At 41.4% G+C, this 22,366-nt stretch overlaps 1 protein-coding gene across 9 annotated transcripts in view; it reads right to left on the reverse strand.

The window, feature by feature from the left end:
- TSPAN5 (tetraspanin 5) overlaps positions 1 to 22,366 on the reverse strand; it is a 116,538-nt gene that overhangs the window by 57,080 nt on the left and 37,092 nt on the right. The window lies entirely within an intron of this gene.

Below are 22,366 nucleotides of genomic sequence, written 5' to 3' on the forward strand. Positions count from 1 at the left end.
CCGCTGAAGGCAGTTTAGTTACTACAAACATACAAGTTAAAGTCTTAATCTTGCAAAGGGATCTATCTGCACAGACCTGTAAGGCCTCAGCAGTCAGGGCCCCATTAACTTCAGACAGGATTCCACAGAGGCAGGAACCCTTTTCAGGAATGGGGTCCAAGGGAAAACATTCTGTCATTAGAAGAAACCCTTTCTATGCAACACCCAATTGTCTACATAGGAAGAGTCCCACTTCTACACAGTGGGACTCCAGCTCACCAGCATTAATCCAGCCAATAGTTTGCTGTATTCTCAACATAAAACTAACATGACAGCACAGAAAAGCAGCAGCATCTCTTATCAATATAGCCTTTTGTTCCCTTCCCTTCCCATACTATCAAACTCAGGTATCTGTTTCCATAGGCACAAACAATTCAGCAAATCCAAAGGAATTGTAGTAGTTGGTCTAACAATGTCAGCCAAAGAGTTTTTAATAAAAACATTAAACACTAGGAAAATGGGAAAGAAAAAGAGGAACATTTGTTTCAAAATTCTCTTTTTCATATCTGTGAGGTTTCACGTGATACAAAAACAAAACAATTGTTGTCTAAGGATAACAAATAAGGCAAACTTTTGCACACACAAAAATCAGAGCACAAGTTAGATATGGGTCACAGCAAGTCTTACTTACAAGCCATCATTGTAATTATTTTGTCTTCTCTTGTCCCATCTCCCACGCCTTCAATGGATAGACATTCTTTGCTTTTGGGCTGAAAGCGCTTTTTCTTACAGCAAGAGCAAGTTGCATGTAATAAAAAGTTTGTGAATGAGATACTCTGTTCAATTTGCTTTGTTTTAATGTGATCCCAAGAATTTTTGTGCATGCAGCTCTTTTATGTCTCATGCTTACAGCATTTGACAGTATTTTTTAAAGGTTGTACTTTTTTCCCCATTATAACTAAGTGAAAGAGACACAAGTTTGCTATGTTGTAAATGACCACATTAAGAATGCTGACAATCCTACTTTTGTCTGTAGACTGGAAAGGGGGCCAGTACTCTACTATCCTGGGTCAGTGTCGTCTCTACAATGCAAGTGCCTTTGTCCTAAAACTGTGACAGACAATGGATCTGTTATAGAATCACATGCACTAAAGACCCAATGATTGTTGAATGGATTTTCATGGCATGTAAATCACATTCTGCCAGCCTGCCACTTATAAACTTTTTTCTCATGAACCTTGTATCTTTGCACAATGCAACAGTTAAGAATGGAAGAAGTGTTAGCACAACTTGTCCAGGCATGACATTGTCTATTTTTTAGATATCTGACTCTTGGGGAGGGGGCAGGTGAGGGAGAAAGCATTTGCATCTGTGAGTGAAGTCAGAGATATATTGGCTATTATAAAACAGTCAGAACTATCACACTCATCAAAAGTTAGAACAGTTCTTAGAATGTTTCTGTCCTCCTCACCCTCGAAAGAAAAATAAAATAAATAAATAAATAAATAAATAAATAAATAAATAAAGAGACGCCGTCCTCAGTGCTTCAAAATCTTCATTTTCAAGTTGGGTTGCAGATGTTCAAAAAATAAATTTTACTATCAAATTGCATGCTGGTCTTAATGTCAGTGCTTTATCCCATAGCTCCCTTCTTCCTAAATTGTATTCTCTATTTAATCTATGAAGGTTACATTATTTGACATTGTCCACACAATGCAATAAGTCACATTTATAATACCAGAGAAAGAGATAAGAAAGGCCTTCTAAATATTATGACAAATACCTACTACTGTTAAGGTTACATCAGAACTTTCAGTATCATTCCTCCCCTTTTTCACATGCTCAAAATAACTTTCTGAAAAATTTATCCTTTCTGAAAGAAATGTTCCATGCTTATTCCAAACCCAGAAGTGAATCTGGCTGGATAATCTGAGGAAAATCCCTTATGACATTTTTAGCTATATAGAGAAGTCAAAAGAAATATATTTATGCATGGTCTACCCTTTTAGAGAAAATTTTAAGGCATTGTATTACCCGCACAACACAAAAACATTCAAAATGTAAAACTTAATGTTTTCAGGTTGGCTGGGGTTCCAACCCTTAGTTATGAGCTTATGCGATAATATTGGAGCTTTCATAAAAATATCTAAAATGTTCACAGGGCACCCATCATGATAGTATCTTTTAGCAGGCATACTAATGGCCATCTCATTTCCTATTGGGGCTATTCCATGAAATGGAACAGAAGTTCCATAAGCTTGCACTCAAGAGTCTGTGACACTTTTTTCTTGAGAGGTAAGTTTACCTCCCCACTCAGTGCACAAGTCTCAAAGAGGTCACCCTCCAAAAAACTAGATAATCCTTGGAGACTGCGTGCCTCCACACCAGCGCCCAATACCCGCTCCGTACCCCTGCTCCCCACCCCAGCCGCTACAATCCCCTGGCAGCATGACTCCTTGCCAGTCTACTGTCCTATAAACCCTCTTCCCAGAGGCAGTCAACAGTGTAGAGGGAGACAGCAACTAATTTAATATAGAATGAAAATCCTGCACACACAGCAGCTCCTAGAAATCCAGAGGTACCAGTTCTTGCAATTTTATCATAAATCTCACAATATTTGGTGTTTTTCTTAAAGCTCCAGCTGCTGAAATTACGTTATTATCATAGAAGTCTTATGACTGATGGGATGGTCTAGAATCTAGACTCCAGAGAATAGTTAGTTCAGCTAGTCCAGTCTTCTGCACTGAGGCAGTACTATGAAGGTCCCTTACAATCCTATATTTCTATGAATCTCTTTCCCTTAAAAAGTTTCTAGCCTTTGTGGTTGCAGAGAAAACCTAAAAATGTGAACCTTAATAGTTCAACACTAAAAGATAAATAAAGAGAACACTTATTATTTCATGATTTTTAAGACAACCTCAGACTATCAAGGGGTCTAAGTCATGATTTTTCAGTGCTTGGGAATCATGTAGCTATGTCCACTTTGCCCCTTCCCCAGAACAAATTCACTCAGGAGTAGAGGAGGAGCTATGCTTGCCTTTATCCCCAGTTAAGGAAGCATATCAGTAACCTATAATGGCATACATCAGGGTTTGAGCCTTCTCTTTGCTGACAGAGATGTCTGCACTTTAAGGGCACAGCTTAAAAAGACACAACGACAACAGTAGCACAGATAATCCCTGTCTCAACACTGCAAAGCTCTTTACAAAACATACAATATTTAAATGCTAGCCAGTGTACAATGCTACGCATAACTTGACAAAGAAGAAAACATGCACGATTTCAATTCTGGCTTTGGAAATAAAAAAAGCATTAATGTAGCTGACATGTCAAGGCAGGAATTTCTAAGGAGAGGTCGCTAACAGAGGACACATCTACACTGCAATTAAAAATAAATAAATAAATAAATAAATAAACCTACGGCACTGAGTCTCAGAGTCCAGGTCAATTGATGCAGACTTGTGGGGCATAGGCAGCAGAACTAAAAATTGCAATGTAGATATTCAGGCTTGGGCTGAAGCCTGAATATCTACACTGTGATTTTTAGCCCCGCAGCCCAAGTCAGCTGACCCATGCCGGCCGCAGCCATTGCCATTAGCCTTTTATTGCAGCATACATGTACCCTGGCTGACCTCTATAAAAGGAGAGACTATATCATTCTGTAGTAATAGTCCTTAACTATTGTAGTTTACAAACACTATAGGGGTACATTTTGTAACAGTAGTGTATAATTGCATGCATGAGTTTGTTTTACTTGCTCTTCAGTAGCTCACACTGTGTGCTAAAAGTTGTCCATACACACACAAGAAGATAAGGTGCCTGCTACAAAGAGCTGACAAACCAATACATAATATTAGACAAGGTTCAGCAATTAAACTGGTAACGTTACCAGATTATTTCATCCTGCCCAGTATTTAGACATTAAAATGTAAAAGCTCTTTGAAGCAGGGAACATGTATTCCTGTGTACATTGATACAAAAACAAATAAAATATTTATATGCAAATATAAATACTGTAAGTATACACACACAAATATATAGGATGTATGCATGAAAATGATATAGCTATATTTTAAAATAGTAATCTCTCTGTGTGCATATTATATACTCTAACAAGTGATGAACTGACTAGCATGGATAATTTAAACTGGTTCCAGGGAGGAAGGAGTAGGTGGAAAGGATTTGGAGCATAGTTTGAACCTAAATTCCACAGGGCTTTTTACAACAATATGCTCCTTTAAAGGTAATAAAGGACTTTACTATCAATATTATTGATAGAAACCAGAATTTATGTGCTCAGTCCATCAGGCACCTGCCAGGACTCCAGTAGCAACAGCTGAAGCCTGTTGACCTGTACACAGGGAGGCCAGGACTCAGGGTATTACAATAATCTTAACGGGATGAAACGAAGTAGAAGATTGATTAAAAAAGTGGGGGTTGAGGGGAATAAGAGGAGCAGCTTTGCATCAGAAAAGGAAATGCAATCCACTCTGTTGTGTGAAGATTTCGCTTTGCCCAACTGGGAACATCACTGAGATATTCAATTCAAATGTTTGACCAGACAAAAACGTGGGCGAAGGATTCTAGAAGTAAAAGGACCACAAAGAGAAAGTGTGTTGGATGAATGAGAGAAATCCGTATATAAATCCCACAACAGTAGCTGTTTTGGTTTTTAAGACTTTGAAGTTTTGATATGAGTGCAGGACTATAGGTCTTCATTCATCAATAACACTGTATATATTAAAGTTAAAAAAAAACAACCCCGGTCAATCACATTGCCTCTACTAAAAAGCATGTAGAAGTTTAAAAAAAACATAGGACCAAGAGTCACATAAAACATTCAGAAAAGCAGATTCACGGAGGAGCTGAAGTCACCATCTGACACAAACTGTGGCTGGATGGCCATGAGCTCTGAACCAAGACAGAATTCTGTTCAAGCCAACAAATGTTTCAAGGATAATCAAGTGGTCAATTGTATCAAAAGCAGCTGTGTTGTCTTACATGGAAAAGTGCAGAAGGCAAACACTCTGCTATCATTTTATATGAGGTTGCTGACAACACTGACTCAGTTCTGTACTACAGTTGAAAACCATGCTGGATACATTCAGAGAGACTGTGAGAAATGAGTGGGCTATTTAATGCAAAGAAAGATAGTGTAAAAATAATAGATAAGCTCTAAAGCAATAAAAATTAACATATGAACTGGAAAGATCCTCAGACCCTTATGATAAATTGGTAATCTGCATATAAATATTTTCATTTATAAAGAGCCTTTCTTGTCCCAGAACACACAAGAGAGACAGACAAGATGCGAGGGATGTGGTTTAATTAAGGCACAACTTTACTGACTCATCTGGGAACTAATTGGCAATAACTTATGCACTGCGGGTCAGATTCCTTCCTTCATCAGTTCTACCGGGTGGTGGGCTGCCACCAGTCTCCCACCCCTTCACAGCTGTTCCCCAGTCCTTTGCTGAGATCCCACCACATGCTCCTCCTATGAGGATTGAGGGACTGAGGAAAGGGGGAGTTTTCTCCTCACGGTCATTAGGAGACAATAGGAGCCCCAACCCCATTCCCCAGCTTCTTTAGGGGATGCTTTCCCCTAAATCCACTTCCAATCCCAGTTTATCAGGAAACTAGACCCCCTATGGAACAAGTACCTGCACTGGGCACCTACTACCTGCTAAACTGAGACATCTGGAATGGTGCCTTCTGACATACCCAACTAAGTCCCTGAGCTGCTCTGGGGAAGGCGAGGGAAAAAAACCTATCCTGTCTCGCGACGAGGGAAAAATTCCTTTCCATTCCAAGAAAAGGTGTCAAACTGTAATACCCACAGCACCATATACCCTAATTCTAAGAGTGGGAGCTGCTACTTGGGCATGCCAAGGGGCTCAGGCTAGAGGCACAGGCCTTATGTTACCTCCCCCATGAAGGGAAAAGCCATTAGGTTACCTTAACGAAAGTGGCCTGCCTATCAATTCAGGTGATGCCTCCACCCCCACCCCCCCAATTGTTCCCTCCCCAACTTGAAGCTGTGGGGGTTACATTCCCAAAAAAGCCTAAAGGTGTTTCACAGACTATATACACACCCCCGCCCCCATCTGTGCTCTCCCCGGTAGGTGTAAGGATTCCAGAAGACATATGATGATGGATACAACACTGGTAGGTAGAATTCTTGTTCAATGTCCAATTTACTGCTACAAAGACTTTTTTTTTAAAATGCTGTGGCTGTGCAGGAGATGAAGAAAGGTTACTCTCTCTTCACCACATCATCCATGAAGGCTCACAGACTAGCCTTGTTCCTAGTGGTTGATAGCTTGATCAAGACGAGCTGCCCTATTCGTTTCTGAGTTTCTCGTGCTATGAGGAATTTTTCTGGATAAAATCGCTTGAAACCAGGCTGAACCATCTGGTTCCGTGGATACAGAATGGTATCTTGAGGGGACAAATGCTACATTTTCTGTGGTTAAGTTTACACCAGAGGAGATTACTGAGGTACTATAGAAGTTGAGAGTCAAGTGTCTTGTAATTAGTTCTTTGGATCCAAGTCTTTCTAGGTTATTGTAGGTTCACAGGTAGTGTGGAGACTGTCAACACCTCCCTGAAGGAGAGCAGGGAGCCAGCATCATTTCAGGAATCTGTTGCATGGCCTTTGTCCACTAAACTAACACAAACTATCCCTGGGTACTATCTACTTTTGGTTAATGTTACAAAAACATTCCATTACAGGAATTCTCAGGGCACCTCAATGGCTCAGGATCTTCTTGATTCTTGTGAACCTGGATACAATGAGTACTAGTAGTGTCCCACATACTATCTGCCCCGCAAACAATCCTATTCAGAAATGCTGAGGCAGGTTGGAAGTGAACATGGTAGAAATAAAATGCCTAGAAAAGGTTTCTCACTAGCTCTGCCATCTTTATTGGAACATGCAAGTCTGGGAGGGACCTGTGGCTTTAAGGGAACTATCAAGTCTTCACTCCTTCACAGGCAAATACTTCCCTTTCCTTTACCAATCAGATTAGAGGCAGTTAATGAGTTATCAGTCCAGCACAGAAAGTACATGAAGTGCAAGGGTGACTGTTCCTGGATATTGGAAGCGGTAGGTATAGCCTAGAGGAGAGAATGGATACTGGTGCTAAGTCCTTCACTGAAGCCTTTGGGAAACTTTATTCACTGGCAGGAATTGCATCTTGATGCTGGTTCAGATTGGGGAGTAGACTGTCAGTGCTGGTTCAAAAACTGCTCTTCTGCTGTATCACAGGCTGACTGGTCAATGGTCAGGTGCCAAGAACTGCCTTGTAGAATCTGCTGGAACATCCCAACTCCATTGGGCAGCAAAGCCCTTAGCTGAAGGAGTGGGTGAGGTGCTGGGGTAAATATTGGATGAAAGCCTCTGCTGTCAGGGGAGTAGAACCCAATTGCTGCACTCCATTCCAAGTGCAAATTCCTGGAAAATAATACAGGGAAACTCATTTCCCAGAGGAAACGAATCCCTTGTGAAAAGGTCCTATATAGAGAGCAGAAGAGAAGGAACATCTGCTTTCCTCCATGGAGAGAGGGGAAGTGGAGAGTGTGAACATGCTAGCAAGTGACTGGCTACTTATGACACAATCATACAGCTATCAAAAATATTTGTTCAGACAATCTTGGCTGTTGCATAATTAGCCCATGGGTCTCCATATGTCTGTAAATCCTCAAAAAACAAAACATATCCTGTTTTCATTAACTGCTGCAGTAGATTCACATACACTTATCCAGCTTACATGTTACATCTAAATTAAATTTTCCCAGCGACATGAATAGAAAAATTAAGTGTCAGACTTGAAGAATGCTCAGCATCGACATTGTGACCAGATTTTCAAAAGCACTCAACACTCAGCAGTTTCCTTTGAAAATCTGGCCACTCATCTAAGTGCCTAAATAGAAGCTTGTGGGTGCAGACTTCTTTTGATAATCTGGTCCCAACATTCTATGCCCAACACTTCACTGCAGCTTTCCTCTAATGAACAGTTATGATCTGAAGTGTCAGTGGTACTTCAATTTGAATTTCTATTTATAGTTAACACCCTTGGAGTGGTTGGTGGGTTAAGGGATTGTCAGGCAGAAAGGCAGTCTGATCTATTCACTGCCTTAGCAGAAAGATGACAGAGCCAAGGAAGTATAAGGTTACATTGCATCTACCCATATATTGAACTCTGATATCTTGAACTCAAGAAATGTAATTTGGAAGTAGGAGTACATTGTAACTGTATCATGAGGCAGTTTTTGTGAAACGTGCCTATTGCAGAGTTTAGAGGTAATGTTACAATAAGAATATCCAGATCACTATTGGAGTTCTGACTACAAAATAATGATGTTAAAGAGCTCAATACATAGCTGGTGATTGGGAGACAGGTCCTGGAGGAGAAAGGGAACAGAGCTGGATAATGGGAGAGGGAAAAGTGGAACAGAACTGACTGGAGAAAAACAAGAGGGTGGGGTGCTAAGCAGGAGGCACAGATTCATGCAGGAATAGAGAGCAGAAATTCCAAGGTTTGTTTTATTCTACTCAAGTCTGAGGCTACAATTTGCCTTGTTTTTTCATCATCACACAGCAAGGAGCTTTATTAAGAAAAGTTAATAGTTTAAATACATCATTAATATAAACCTGCACTGAACACAAAACTCACACCAAAGGACTTGTTAAGCCCACCAAAAATTAGAAAATTAACAATAATCTACCCCAGCATAATCCATCTGATAAGAATGGAATTTCAGCCCAAACACTGCATTTTCTGTCTTGTCAGGTTACACCAAACTTTCATCATTTGTAAGTGAATTTATATTTTTAAAACATAAACCTATTTTTGGAAGAAAAGCAACTTTAAGGGCATGAGAGTTGATGTGATAGAACATAACTGCCAAGACACTTTAAAAGTAATTTTTTAAAATGTAATTTTTACCAAGTGTCTTTAGAAAGCAGAATTTCTAGGTACAGTAGTTATTTTTTGTGTGCAGTAACCACATTTTGAAGTAAATAAACTCAATCTATTAGTTTAATTTTAAATTAAACCATTTTTGAATTATGAATGCAAAATATCGTCTTGAACTTTTTAAAAAATAAAATCCTATAAACTAAACAGAATGAATTGTTTTGGAAAAAATGCTTCTGCGCAAAAATGTTGGATGCTATATTTCAACCCCTAACACACATTAGAAGCAATTTATAAACCCTGGGCATTAGAGGGTTATAGTGGAAACACTTGTAGGCCTTAATATTATAATGAAGAACAGATATAGCTATCCCTATTTAATATAGGATGTGCTACACTGTATCAACCCATTTCAGTCCCAACCCCAAAACTGCCTTCAGTACTAATACCTAATGCTTCAGAAGAAAGCAAACCACCACCACTCCTTCCCTTTTTTATGAAATATTTTACATAAGGGAGTGAGGAGAAGGTTGAGGGGAAATATCCTTTCTGACCCTGCAGGTGATCAGCGTAAGCCCTGGTGATTTGATTATGCTTAGTTTATGAAACTGCAAATGTTAATAATGATCAAAACACACAAGGTTCCAACCACGTGTGGATAGAGGGTGGGGGGATGTGAGTTGTGGATGGGCAAACTGGGGGAGGAACAGGAGTTGACAGGTCCACAGAATTACTTGGATCCATTGCTCAAGAAGTGGGGAAGAGGAGCACCGGAACCTCCGGGGTGGCTGCAGCTCTGAGGTGGCAGAAGCAACAGCAGAGTGGCTCTCCTACAGCTCTGTGCCTTGAGCAGTGTAGAGGCCTTCCTCAGGGAATTCTCTAGACATCAACCCAATTAATTCAGGCTGTGCTCTGAGTAGAGAGATTTGGCCACAAGAGACCCTTTGTTCTCATACTATAGGGCAGTGTGAAAAGGAGTGACTGATCAGTTTCCTGTGAACCCTTCCTAGTACCCGACACTGCACTTCCATCTCTAATTCTTCCTCTTTTCCCAGGTACGGTAAACCTAGGGTAGGTTTTTAGTTTTGGTTGTTTTTTGTTTTGTTTTGTTGGGGGCAGGGGAAGTGGTTAGTTTCAAATCCTCTCCCTGCCTTTAACTTGCTTCATTGCCAACCTCTAGACTGCTTCAATCTCTGTTAAAGGTGAAGCAACCAAAAAGGGACTCTGCATTCAACATGACAGTGGATGTACTAGTCATGAATGCTATAGAAAAACAAAGCATTTTAGGTATTTGCTATTCCATTCGTAACGCACGCAATGCTGAGCTGCTGCTGCACAGTGCAAAGACATCTTACAAGTTCAGAGTCAATCAAAGTATCTTAGTAGGTTTTAACCTGTGTATTATCTAGGGTGACCAGATGTCCCGATTTTATAGGGACAGCCTTGATATTTGGGGCTATTTCCCCCCACCCTGTCCTGATTTTTCACACTTTCTATCTGGGCACCCTAGTACAGTGAAACCCCCCTATAATGCAATGATTGAGCTCCAAAAAATTCAATCACACTAAATGCGGGGTCGCGGTATAGCAAGGTTTACCATTTCAAGCCAGTCAGTTTCAAGCCAGTCAATTTCTCTTGGGCAGAAAAGGACTTGCCTTTGCGAACTGCCCATAACAGTAACTGAAAGGGTGCAGCTCCAGCAGCGGGGCTCTCAGCCATGCAGCGAGAGAGGGAAACACAAGAAAAAGCCCCAAATATCGGGACTGTCCTTATAAAATAGGGACATCTGGTCACCCTAGGTGGGGGGGGCGGAGGCAGTGGGGAAGGCACATTCCATTTTTTGGTTTTTGTTTTGTTTTTCCTTCGGCGGCGCTGCAGCCCCTTTTATTTTCTTTTTTGCGCTTCCGCGGCGCTACGGCCGTTTTTATTTTATTTTATTTTGGTGCTTCGGCGGTGCTCTGGCCGCTTTTTTTTTTTCTTTTTTGCGCTGGGGGGGGGGGTGAGTTTGTGCCTGAGTCACTGATGCTGGTAGGGGTGTTCTGCATCTCAGCAAGGGCAGCATGGTTAGATTTGTAGAGCCCTCAGGTGTTACTTGGACAGCGAGGCTAATAGGGGCTGTCAAGCTGGCGATCTGGCCCTGAGCCTCTCAACGTTTGGGGCGATTTGGTGCAACACTTCAGGGCCACAGGCAGATTAAGGTTTCCTGGGGCCCTGGGACAAAGCAAGTGCCGCCCCCCGCCCCTTACACCTGCTAGCTCGCCCCCCATTCTGCCCCGTCTGCCTGCGGCCCCCACCCACAGTTCCACCCCTTTCTGCTCCTTCCCTGGGGTGCCACTCAGGGTCCCCCCATTCCACACACCCCCACTGCAGCTCCTCAACCCGTTTGCTACTTTATGTCCTCCCCACCCCCCACTGCGGCCCCAAGACCGGAGACGCCCTGTCCCCCCGTCACAGCCTGAGGCCGCAGTGGGGAGTGAGTGCCCCCCCAACCCTCCAAGCTGTGAGGCTGCCTCCCGGGGCCGCAGTGGGGGGGGTCCCAGTGCTCAGACTTCCCCTGCTACCCCCTGCGCTTCTGCCGGGGATGGGTTGGAGCGCTGGGGGCTTACCTTCTGCTGGGGACACCGTCAGGGAGGCGCGGGGGGCTCCCAGTTGACCACTGCCTCTGGCTGCTTTTTTTTTTTTTCTTTTTTCTTTTCTTTTCTGCGGTTCCGCGGCGCTCCGGTCGCTTTTTTTTTTTTTTTTCTTCTTTTTTGTGCTTCGGCAGTGCTCCGCCCCCCCCCTTTTTTTTTGGCTTGGGGCAGCCAGAGCCACCTTATGACCGCGTTACATCCGAATTTGCGTTATCGCGGGGCGCGTTATACTGGGGTTTCCCTGTATTTTCTTATTCTCATTTAAATTTCATCTGAAATTATACTGCCCAATCCAGCTGAGGGATTTAAATCTGAGAGTTTTCATAATTCTTAGGTATATCTCCATTAAAAAAAAAAAACCACTATCTCATAGAACTGGAAGGGACCCTGAAAGGTCATTGAGTCCAGCCCCCTGCCTTCACTAGCAGGACCAAGTACTGATTTTGCCCCAGATCCCTAAGTGGCCCCCTCAAGGATTGAACTCACAACCCTCGGTTTAGCAGCAAACCACTGAGCTATCCCTAATCAAACCCACCAGCTTGCTATCCCTTCCTCTAAATTAGTAAATATACTAAACACTGAGGTCAAAACAAAGCCATGTGGCATCAAAGTATTCACCTCTCCCTCTTCCTTGGAGGAGCCATTTACCAGGCTTCTGTATCGATTTACAGAATGAGATTTTTAAAAAAAGCTTTTGTTCCTCACACCATGATTAATTATTTTTTTTAACAAGAATTTGCAGAAGGACTTCGTCAAAAGCTTTCTGAAAATCCAAATAAACTATGTTCATCAGGTCACCTTTAGATATTATTTTATTAGCTTCCTCACCCTTGACATATCATAGCAGAAGCTATGGTGGTTTGACCAATTAAGTTATTTTTTTTTCCCCTTTTTAAACCGGGCCTTCATTTTCGCACCCACAATTTTAGTGGCTTGGATTTCTGAGGTATTTGATTTGTGGGTACAGCGACACTAATAAAATGCTAACTGTACCTTCTTTACATGGCGGATTGCTGGCACATAAGTGATACCAAAGTTTAAAATACCACCCTTTGACTGGAGCCCAGGGCCAAAGTGAGACTACATTGTGGTGAGCCTCAGCATGTCCCTTGGCTCCTATTTTAAAGAGAGGAACCACAGTGGTGGCTTTCCACTCCTTGAGAGCAGTAGCTGTTCCTAAGGGCCCAATGCATTTCTCATCAGAATTTACACTGTTTCTATATTTTATTTCCTTCAGTTAAGCATCCAGTGTTGGTGATTTACTGAGCTTGAGTTTTTCAATTTGTGCCCCAACTTGATCCTTGAAGACTTCAATCTCTGCCAAAGACAATCTGATTTCCCATTTAAAATGCCTTTGGAATAAAAATGTGTGGAAAAAAATTCATTTAAAAACTTCTTCTCTTATCCTCATCCTCCTTAATTCTCCCATCTCTTTGGTGGCACATGGGGATCAACTGTCACATATGCAGTCTTCTAGTTTTTAACTTTCTAAAAATATTTACCTTTATTTGTTCTTCAGGTCATCTTTTGACTTCAAGTTTGCACTTTACCTAGCATAGTTTAGATTTCAATCTATATTCTCCAAGTGCGGGATTTCCATTCACTTAACCTGCCATTCTAACCTGCCATTCTACCCTTCCCTTCTGCAGGCATTAACCCAACTCTCTCAGAAATTTCAAAGTTCATCCTCCCTGTGCTGCCCTAGAAGATTCACTCTTTATTAAGATAATAGGCTTGGCACGTGCTCATGTAATGAGGTGATGGGGTATAAGTACAGTACCTAAAGAGAAAGTTAGGTTTGTAGCGCTCACTGTTTACCCACTAGTGCGCCTAAACCCACTTTATCTTGATCCTGCATATTACTTAAGAGTAAATTGATAGATGCCTTCTCCATTTTTAAAACTCCAAAACAAGCTGACCTATAAACAATTTGTTTATGACATCAAACAGTTTCACCACATCCTGCCCTAATGAGTCATTCAACCAAGTAATGCTGCAGGTAATTAAAATAATTACTACCGTACCAAACATGTGTAATTTACTTAACCTCATTCACCTTAGAAAAAGGTTCCTATATGCATATTAAAAAAAAAAAATCAGACATTCTAGGATGGGATTTTCAAAAGCACCTAAGAGATTCAGAAGCACAAATCACATTGAAAGTCAATGCTAAATTAGGTTCTTTTGAAACCGCCTGCCCTAAATGCTGGTATAAACAATGCAATTTGTTCAACAAACAGAAGGCTAGAAGTGGGGTATCCTTAAAGCAAGCATATTCTAAATCATGGCAAAGTAGTAATGAGATTAAGCAATGCACTGTTCAAAAGGATTGTTTTCATTCCACTAGGTGTGTCCAAATAGGGTAAAGTTAGCTTATGTATCCAACAGCCTTGTCAAAATAACAAGTCTGACAAGAGTGAATAGTAGTATCAAAGAAAGATGGGCAAGCTTTAACCTAAATTCTGAATTTCTTTCTTGACGCTTGACTTTATTTTGTTGTCTATTTTAATATTGTGTAAGTTATACCAGCATCTGTTTGTTGAACTCCCAATTGCTTTGTCTCTCTAAGGTGGTGTAATTGAGGGTGGAGTGTATTTCTCCTTGAAATGGAACATCCCAAGCCAAAAAATGACTACTTTGGCTCTCAGCCCTCCCAATAGGTTTTTAAAAGCACTCATACCCAAATTTACTGATAGATTTCATTTAAAAATGTGAAGCTTTTAACATTACATAAGAACGGCCATACTGGGTCAGACGAAGGATCCACCTTAACTCACTCAGTATCCTGACTTCTGACAGGGGCTGGTGCCAGTTGTGTGAGAGGGAATGAACAGAACAGGGCAATTATCAAGTGAGCCACCCCGTCACCCAGTCCCAGCTTCTGACAGTGAGAAGAACATGTAGAGAATGGGACTGATGGTGTTGGCTAATAGTCATCGATGGTCCTATCCTCCATGAACTTATCTAAATACTTTTTTAGCCTGATTATACTTTTGGCCTTCACAACATCCTCTGGCAATGAGTTCCACAATGCAATAGACCAGGGATCGGCAACCTTTGGCACGCGGCCCATCAGGGAAATCCGCTGGCAGACCGGGACGGTTTGTTTACCTGCAGCATCCATAGGTTCAGCCAATCGCAGCTCCCACTGGCCTCTGCGGGAAGCAGCGTGGGCCGAGGGATGTGCTGGCTACCACTTCCCGCAGCACCCATTGGCCTGGAATGGTGAACCGCGGCCAGTGGGAGCTGTGATCAGCCGAACCTGTGGAAGCTGCAGGTAAACAAACCATCCTGGCCCGCCAGCAGATTTCCTTGATGGGCCGCGTGCCAAAGGTTGCCGATCCCCGCAATAGACTGTGCATTGTGTGAAGAAGTAATTCCTTTTGTTTTAAACCTGCTGCCTATACATTTAATCAGGTGACCCCTAGTTCCGGTGTTATGCATAGTGGTAAATATTACTTCCCTATTCACTTTCTCCACACCATTCATGATTTTATAGACTTCTATCACATCCCACCCCCTCAGTCATCACTTTTCAGTCCCAGTCTTTTTAATCTCACCTCATATGGAAGCTGTTCCATACCCTTTATCACTTTTGTTGCCCTTCTCTGTACTTTTTTCCAATTCTTTCTAATATATCTTGTTTGAGATGGAGTGACCAGAACTGCACACAGTATTCAAGGTGTGAATGTACCATGGATTTATATAGCAGCATTATGATATTTTCTCTTATTATCTATCCCTTTCCTAATGCATAGTTGAAAAAAACTTTAGGAGACATGCTAGCACTGAAATATGGTATTACCTGGCAAAATCAAACATATCAGAAATCCTGCTTTTGTGCGCATACATAAACCCACAAAGACACCACACCTCAAATGAACATCAGACCAACTACCTCACTGGGAATGAAAATAAAATGATACCCTCCCCACAACCCTCCCAAGTAGTGCTCTTTGCTCTAGTTTTGGCCTTCTAAGGCATACATGGCTTCGGAAAAGATTACAGAGGACAGCAGGAGGGCTAGAGAGTGGGAGATGAGCAATCATACTGCAGGTGGGGCATTTAGTACTAGCCACCTGCCCCATACCCAGAGAGGCAACCAGGTCACAGATGAATTAGCATTGGAAGAATCTTTACAACACACCCTTCTGTCTCCCACTTCTTGAACATGCCAAAATCCCTCAGGTGGAGACAAGCCATTAAAAAGGGGACAGGAGACATGGATTAGAGTTGATCAAGCAAGTGCTGAAACAGATGAATCCAGAAAGAATACTTACAAAACAAAATCCACTATGTACCAGTTTATTCTTGTAGCACTGTTAGAACAAAGCCTTTTAGATGAATAGGATCAGATGTGGTATTCTCTTAAGTGTTAGCAAGTTTTCTATGCACCAGGTCATAGAAATACTCTGTAGCTCTAAGCTACCTTCCTCTCAGTTTTCCCACATAAAGGATATATGTTGCATGCATCATGCACGTTTATACAACAGGAGATGGTTTGAGAACAGTGCTGCTGCTCAGAAACCCACCTAAGACCTTCAAGTGACAGAGTCAAAATATTAAATTACTGGAAACCTACTATGCTCTAATACAGTATCAGTTTGATATTGGCTGTGTGTGTCTGGGGACTATATTTTACTTTTGGACAGAGGGGGTGGACTCAAATTATCTCACCTTTTTGTGTGTACGTGCAGGGCAAAATTACTCTCAACAACTGTAATCAAGATTTTTAAAAAAACTGAATTTTAGAAACCCATGCTTTTTCAAACACCGGTTCACTTAGTCATTTATCTCTATGCTTCAGAGGAGGAAAAACACAGTATTCTGCTCCCCATTAACACAGCTGGCAAAGCACAATGCTCTATGAAGACTTTCTTCCTGACCATCTTTCAGTTCATCCCCTTAAGCATGAAGTTCAACTGCCCTTATTTTACATTGCACAGCTACCGGTGTTATTAATGATCAGAAATGACGTGGCTCTTTAAAAAAAAAAAAAAGTTTCCTAGGGAATTTCAGAAAAGCAAAAGCACATGCTGCTCTGAAGGTCAACCATTCAACTTCCCTAGTTATTTTTAGTGTACAACAATAAAAAAGTGCAAGTCCTAAAGCAATTGTGTGCGAGAAGCTCAAAAACAGGTTGTAGAACGATGCTGAACTACAGATGTTTACATGGTGCATAGAACTGCTGATCTACGGAAACAAAACATGCAACAGCAAAAGGAAGCCCATGGTATAATTACAGTGACTGTACAAGCAACTTACTAAAGGGGGGGGGTGTTATACAATCCTGCAGCAAGTAACCTAGCATTTAAATGGGGGAAAAGAGTGAGGACAAGTTAACACTAAGCCGCTAAGACACAAATACACATAAAGGGAAATAGATGTAATGCTTTCATTCAAATAGTGTCAACCAGATAAGTCTGCCAAACATTCACCAAATTATCACCTTGTCTAAGAAGAGAACCTCTTTTTAATTTAAAAATTTAGCCATTTTGAATTAGCATTATTATTAGCTTAGCCAGGAAGAAGTAAAAGTTTACAATGGCTAGCCAGCTGCTTTATAACAATGGCAGGCTTTCACCATTACAGTCATTACAGCTGATCAGGATTTTCCATTAAAAAAAGCTTTCTACACCCACCACGCCCCCTAAAACGTTTAGTCACTCAGCCATTCCACATCAGGCTGAAGTTTGCCATAAGCCCTGTGAATGTATGGATGTTCCTATAAATTGATCTAAGTTGATTAAAGGGAAGATTCTCTCACCTTAGTCTCACAAATTTCAGCACTGAGCACTTCTGAAAAGCCCACCCATGTGTTATTCCTACATGAAGAATCCAGTTAAGGTTGTGCACTTCAGTGCAATGTACAGTTCGTTGTGCTAAATACTGTGCAGACACACTCCAGTCCCCACCACAAAGACAACAACCCCATACTACAAATCACTCAGGAATTTAAGGATATCATCAAATCCTTCCCCAAACTCCTCCAACAGGAATTCTACAACCACATCCCCCACAAACCTACCCCCAGGACCTTTTACATGCTTTGCAAGAGACACAAACAAGGGAACCCAGGAAGACCCATCACATCTGGTTACGGCACTCTTACTAAAGAAATATTGGGAATCACGGAAAGTATCCTTAAACCCCTCACCAGACAAAGGACCAGTCTCCTCCAGGACATAATCAACTGCCTTCAGAAACTCCACAACATTAACAACCTCCCAAAGAACACCATCCTTGCCACCATGGACGTCACCTCCTTATACACAGACAACCCTCACCATGAGGATATCGCTGCCTGCCTCAAATATCCACCCCAAACTCATCCATTTCATCCTCACTCATAACTTTACATTCAGTCCAAAAAAAATAGGAACAGTCATAGGTATTAGGATGACTCCCCAATATGACAACTTTCTCATGGGCCACCTTAAGAAAGAATTTCTGGGCAAATGCAGCACAAAACCAACAATATAGCTGAGATACATCAATGATATTTTCATCCTCTGGACAGACGACCTAAACTCCCTCAGATTTCCACCACATCTTCAATCACCACCCATCCAGCAAACTCTCTCTAGAGCATCCCATACTGGCATCAGCTTCCTGGACACCATGGTCAGCTTCAACAATGGAACCCTACAAGAAGCCAATGGATCACCACACTTACCTTCACAGAACCAGTAACCACTCAGATACACCAATAAATCTGTTATCTACACTACAGCCAACCCCTCACATACCATAGATCATGCTCTGAGGAGAAAGTCCAGGATACACATCTTAACATACTTAAAACTGCCTTCACCAAACAAGGGCACTCCTCCAGTGAAGTAGATTGCATCATAGAACGGGACACCCAAATACCACAAGAGAACCTGATTCAATACAGAGAAAAACAAAAACAAAAAAAACCTCCTACCACATACCTTTAGTTGTCACCTAACCCCTCATACTGAAACCTATATGGGGTATCATTAAGCAATTAAAACCCATACTCAATTGGGACCACATCCTGAAAGAAATATTTCCTTGAACCCCCTTTTCTGGCCTTAAAACAACACCCCACCCCAATCTCATCATCAGAAGCAAGCTCCCCACAGACAAGGACCCACCTACTCAAAATGACAACACATCCTGCCAGAACAACAGACAATGCAGAGTAGCAACATGAGCACATGGAAGTATCCAGCAGAACTTGACAATTCTGTTGGCTTTTCCTTGCTGAGATAAAACAGTTTAGAAGAAAACAAAGAAAAAAATGTGTTTAGATTATAACTTTAAGATGTGGCCTTTATCTAGAAGAAGTTGTGGGAATTAATGTGTGGAAGAAGTGACTAGTTCTTTAGCTAGAAGTGCCAAAACAAACAAACAAAAAATAAACCCATAACCACCTCCAGAGAAATTTCAAAGGGGGCTCATTTTGATATGGTTTCCTATGCCAAAGTCACTAAATATGTGACCAAACATATGTTGGGCCATTAAATGTGTTAAGTTTGGAAACTATTTTCAAATCATTAATGAGTAAAATGTGGGGAATTTTAATATTGCCTTAGTACAAATCTCAATACAACCTTAAGTATGGAGCTCCTAGGGTACCTCCTTAACAAAGGGAGCATCTAGATTTTGGCAGCAGCTCCTCTGAAGGTTTTTGGCTTTTACTAGAAAAACTGGTTCACATGAAAATAACCAGATGTTCTATTTATGTAATAATCTGTTTAAACAAAACACCAATACATTTCAATGGATGTTTCCATAGTGATACAAATTTTGCCCCTAGTGATTAATTCAGCGTTCCATAACATGTACAGTAAGCCTAGAGTCTATGTATTATCGTATGTGCAATCAAATGCTCCTTTACACAAGTAATGTAAATATACTATAAACTACTGAGATTCTACACTGGCTACTGTCTGTTAATAACTGGATGTTGTACATGGCATGTACCATCAAAAAAAAAAATTAGCTCATGGGTAAAAACTGGATGCACCCTATCCTCTCATTCACTCAGGCTGGAGCAATTGTAAAACGAAGGCAGTAAGCCAGAGGATAGGGCACCTCACTTGCAGTTAGGAGACGGGTTTAGTAGCAAGTCAGGGGTAGAATTGTGATGTGAACTTGGGTAAATTATAACCTCCTTGTAGATTTGTTTGGGGGTGGAAGGGCAGAAACTATGTTTCAAACTCTTTTTTCTTTTTTTTCTTTTCTTTTTTTAAATAAAGTTGTTTGTAACAATGTAAGTTACTGCTGGTTAAAATTAATCTAGGTTGGAAGAGCAACCTAGATCTTCCCTGCCAGATGCTCAGCTACCCTTTTTCTACGGTTTCAGTGTGAAGATGTCCATGGCTGTTAATAACCGAATACAATATTCTCATTTCAAAGAAGAAAATTCTCTCTCCCACCACCACCCTTTCTTTGGGGGGGGGGGGGAGAAGCATTAGAGGGGGATGGATACACACTGACTTAATCTCCAGCTTTTCATGAATGGCTCATTCATTCACAAGCAGAATATCTATTACACCACTAGACAGCCCAGCACCATCCGACTGGCTGAGGCGATGTAACGGACATTTTATACTATTTTACCTACCTAGGTTTTCATGTAGTGGCCATCATGCTGGTAATCGAGCACCGACACGTGCAGTAACAAACATACACAGATCTATTGGTTTCCCTCTCTCTAGCCCTAGACAGTGGGATTTTGGGGAGTGGCACTGTACGAAAGCGGAGCCAAAGGCACTGAAGTTTGTGGTTATTCTGGTCTCTTCTGGAAGCACGTTGTACGGTGTGAGCTAGCTGCTGAGAGGGCTTTGTCCCCTGCTCTCAAGAGTCTTGCCCTTGAGCTTGACAGTTTAATTGTTCCAATGGAATGCAGCTGTCACGGGAGGTTGTGATTGTATGGAGGGAGGCTGCCCTTTTCACAACTTGAACCAGTCCCTTGCAGGGCTTTTCAAAGGAGGCCAGACTCCTTAAATTTGATTTCTGCATTCTATGGAAGCCAGTGAAGGGAGGCACTGGGGTGATGTGCTCTAACCACAGAAAGGTTGCTGCATAAACAATCAGAAACGTGTAGTGTTTCATTTCAATACACAGTACTGACTGGACATGGGATAGTCTGCGAGGCAAGCATAAGTGGAAATGGAAGCTTTTTTTCTTTTTTTTTGGAACATCCATGGCTACTTGAGTATCCAGAAGCAATGGAAGAGTCCAGTCTATTGCTTCTCTCTCTCTGGCAAAAACTACTGGCCAATTAGCAAATGTTTGAGAAGATCACATGACCATATGGCTGAGAAATAAAGCCACCTCAGCACAGGCTAACTACAAAATTCACACTGCATCTACCAGGTCATTTATTTCCACACCTATTTTATGGGATCTGACATCACTTGGAATTTATAATTTGGGTTAAATGATTTCAAAATCCACTTTCCCTCATAAGACACACACTGCTATAGGAAAAATAAAAGAATGGGCAATATCTAATACATTGACTTGGCAAAGCAGCATAGAGAAGTTTGCATTGTAATTACCCACACTATTTGTTCTGTGGATAAATAAAGGAATTCAGCATTCTAGGCCATCAATCCATGGCCTGTGACAAGTGTTAGATAAAATGAAAGATTAAGTAGAGAGGATTACTAATCACTTTAGACTCACTTAATAACCTTTACTTTAAAACTAAAAATATATACACACACACCCCAAAATACGCAAGTGATTTAGGGAAATGTATTGTAAGACCTTATATTATGGTATTTTTCCACAAGAGACATGTAAAATAATAATAGCACACATACCCATACTCATGAGGAGAAAGCAGCGCAGTAAATTGATAATGTCTCTTTAACGGAGAGGCTGTGTGGTCTAGCAACAAAGTACACTGAACTAGAATTCAAGAGATAGGGGTTTTATTCCTGGCTTTGCCACTGACACTCTGTGTGTGATCTTAGATAAGTCACTTCAGTTCTCTGTGAGTCTGTTCCCTCTCCTTCCATCCTTTGTCTATTTAGGCTGTTTCTCACTATGAATTTGTACAGTAGCTAGCTCAATGCACACCCACTCCATCTCCTTTGGGATCTCCGGACAATACCGTAATATAAATTATTAATAAACATGGGTTCAAAACCTGGATAAGGGAACAGACATTGGTCCATGCTCTAACGAAAAGAGCAGGGGGAAAAAAATCACAACACAGTTTCAGCTGATCTTTATTCAGAAGGCAAACAGGATAGGAACAGCATGGGCAATGATGCATTGGGATGGAAGCAGAGCTATGATGATGACACTTGAATGGCAGCTGCTCAGGCTTTTGCATTCTTGAGAACTAAACCAAATACAAAGAAAAAAATCACTTCTAACATTTTATAGAGTACAAAGCCCTGGGGAGTGAAAAATTAAAATTAATTAATTACCTTTAACTCTGGAGAAAAGTGAGCCTCATATTTGCTTAAGAGGCTTTGCTGTGTAGTGAACGGCAAAAAAATTAAAGCTTTGTATCCTGTTAATTTTCCCCACCATGATTCCCATCAATTATAGTCACAGAACTGTAGCGCAAAATCCCCCTAGCATAACAGGCTCTCAAGCCTGGTCTGCTGTACAGCAGTAAGGCATTTGAAGCACCACTGCAAGTTCTTGGCGTGTCTGTAACTCAACACACGTCCAAGCACATGCACTACACTCACACGCTTGCATTAGCACACAGGCATTCACACGACGGTTGTTACTGCACTTGCTCTGAGCAAAGCTAAACACCATGCTGTTCACCACCTTTTCACCTTACACCACACTGGGCTAGTCAGCAAGTGCTGGTGCAGCTGCTCCAACAGAGCA

This window comes from Chrysemys picta, chromosome 5 (genome assembly GCF_011386835.1).
Source record: "Chrysemys picta bellii isolate R12L10 chromosome 5, ASM1138683v2, whole genome shotgun sequence".
Classification (NCBI taxonomy): domain Eukaryota; kingdom Metazoa; phylum Chordata; order Testudines; family Emydidae; genus Chrysemys; species Chrysemys picta.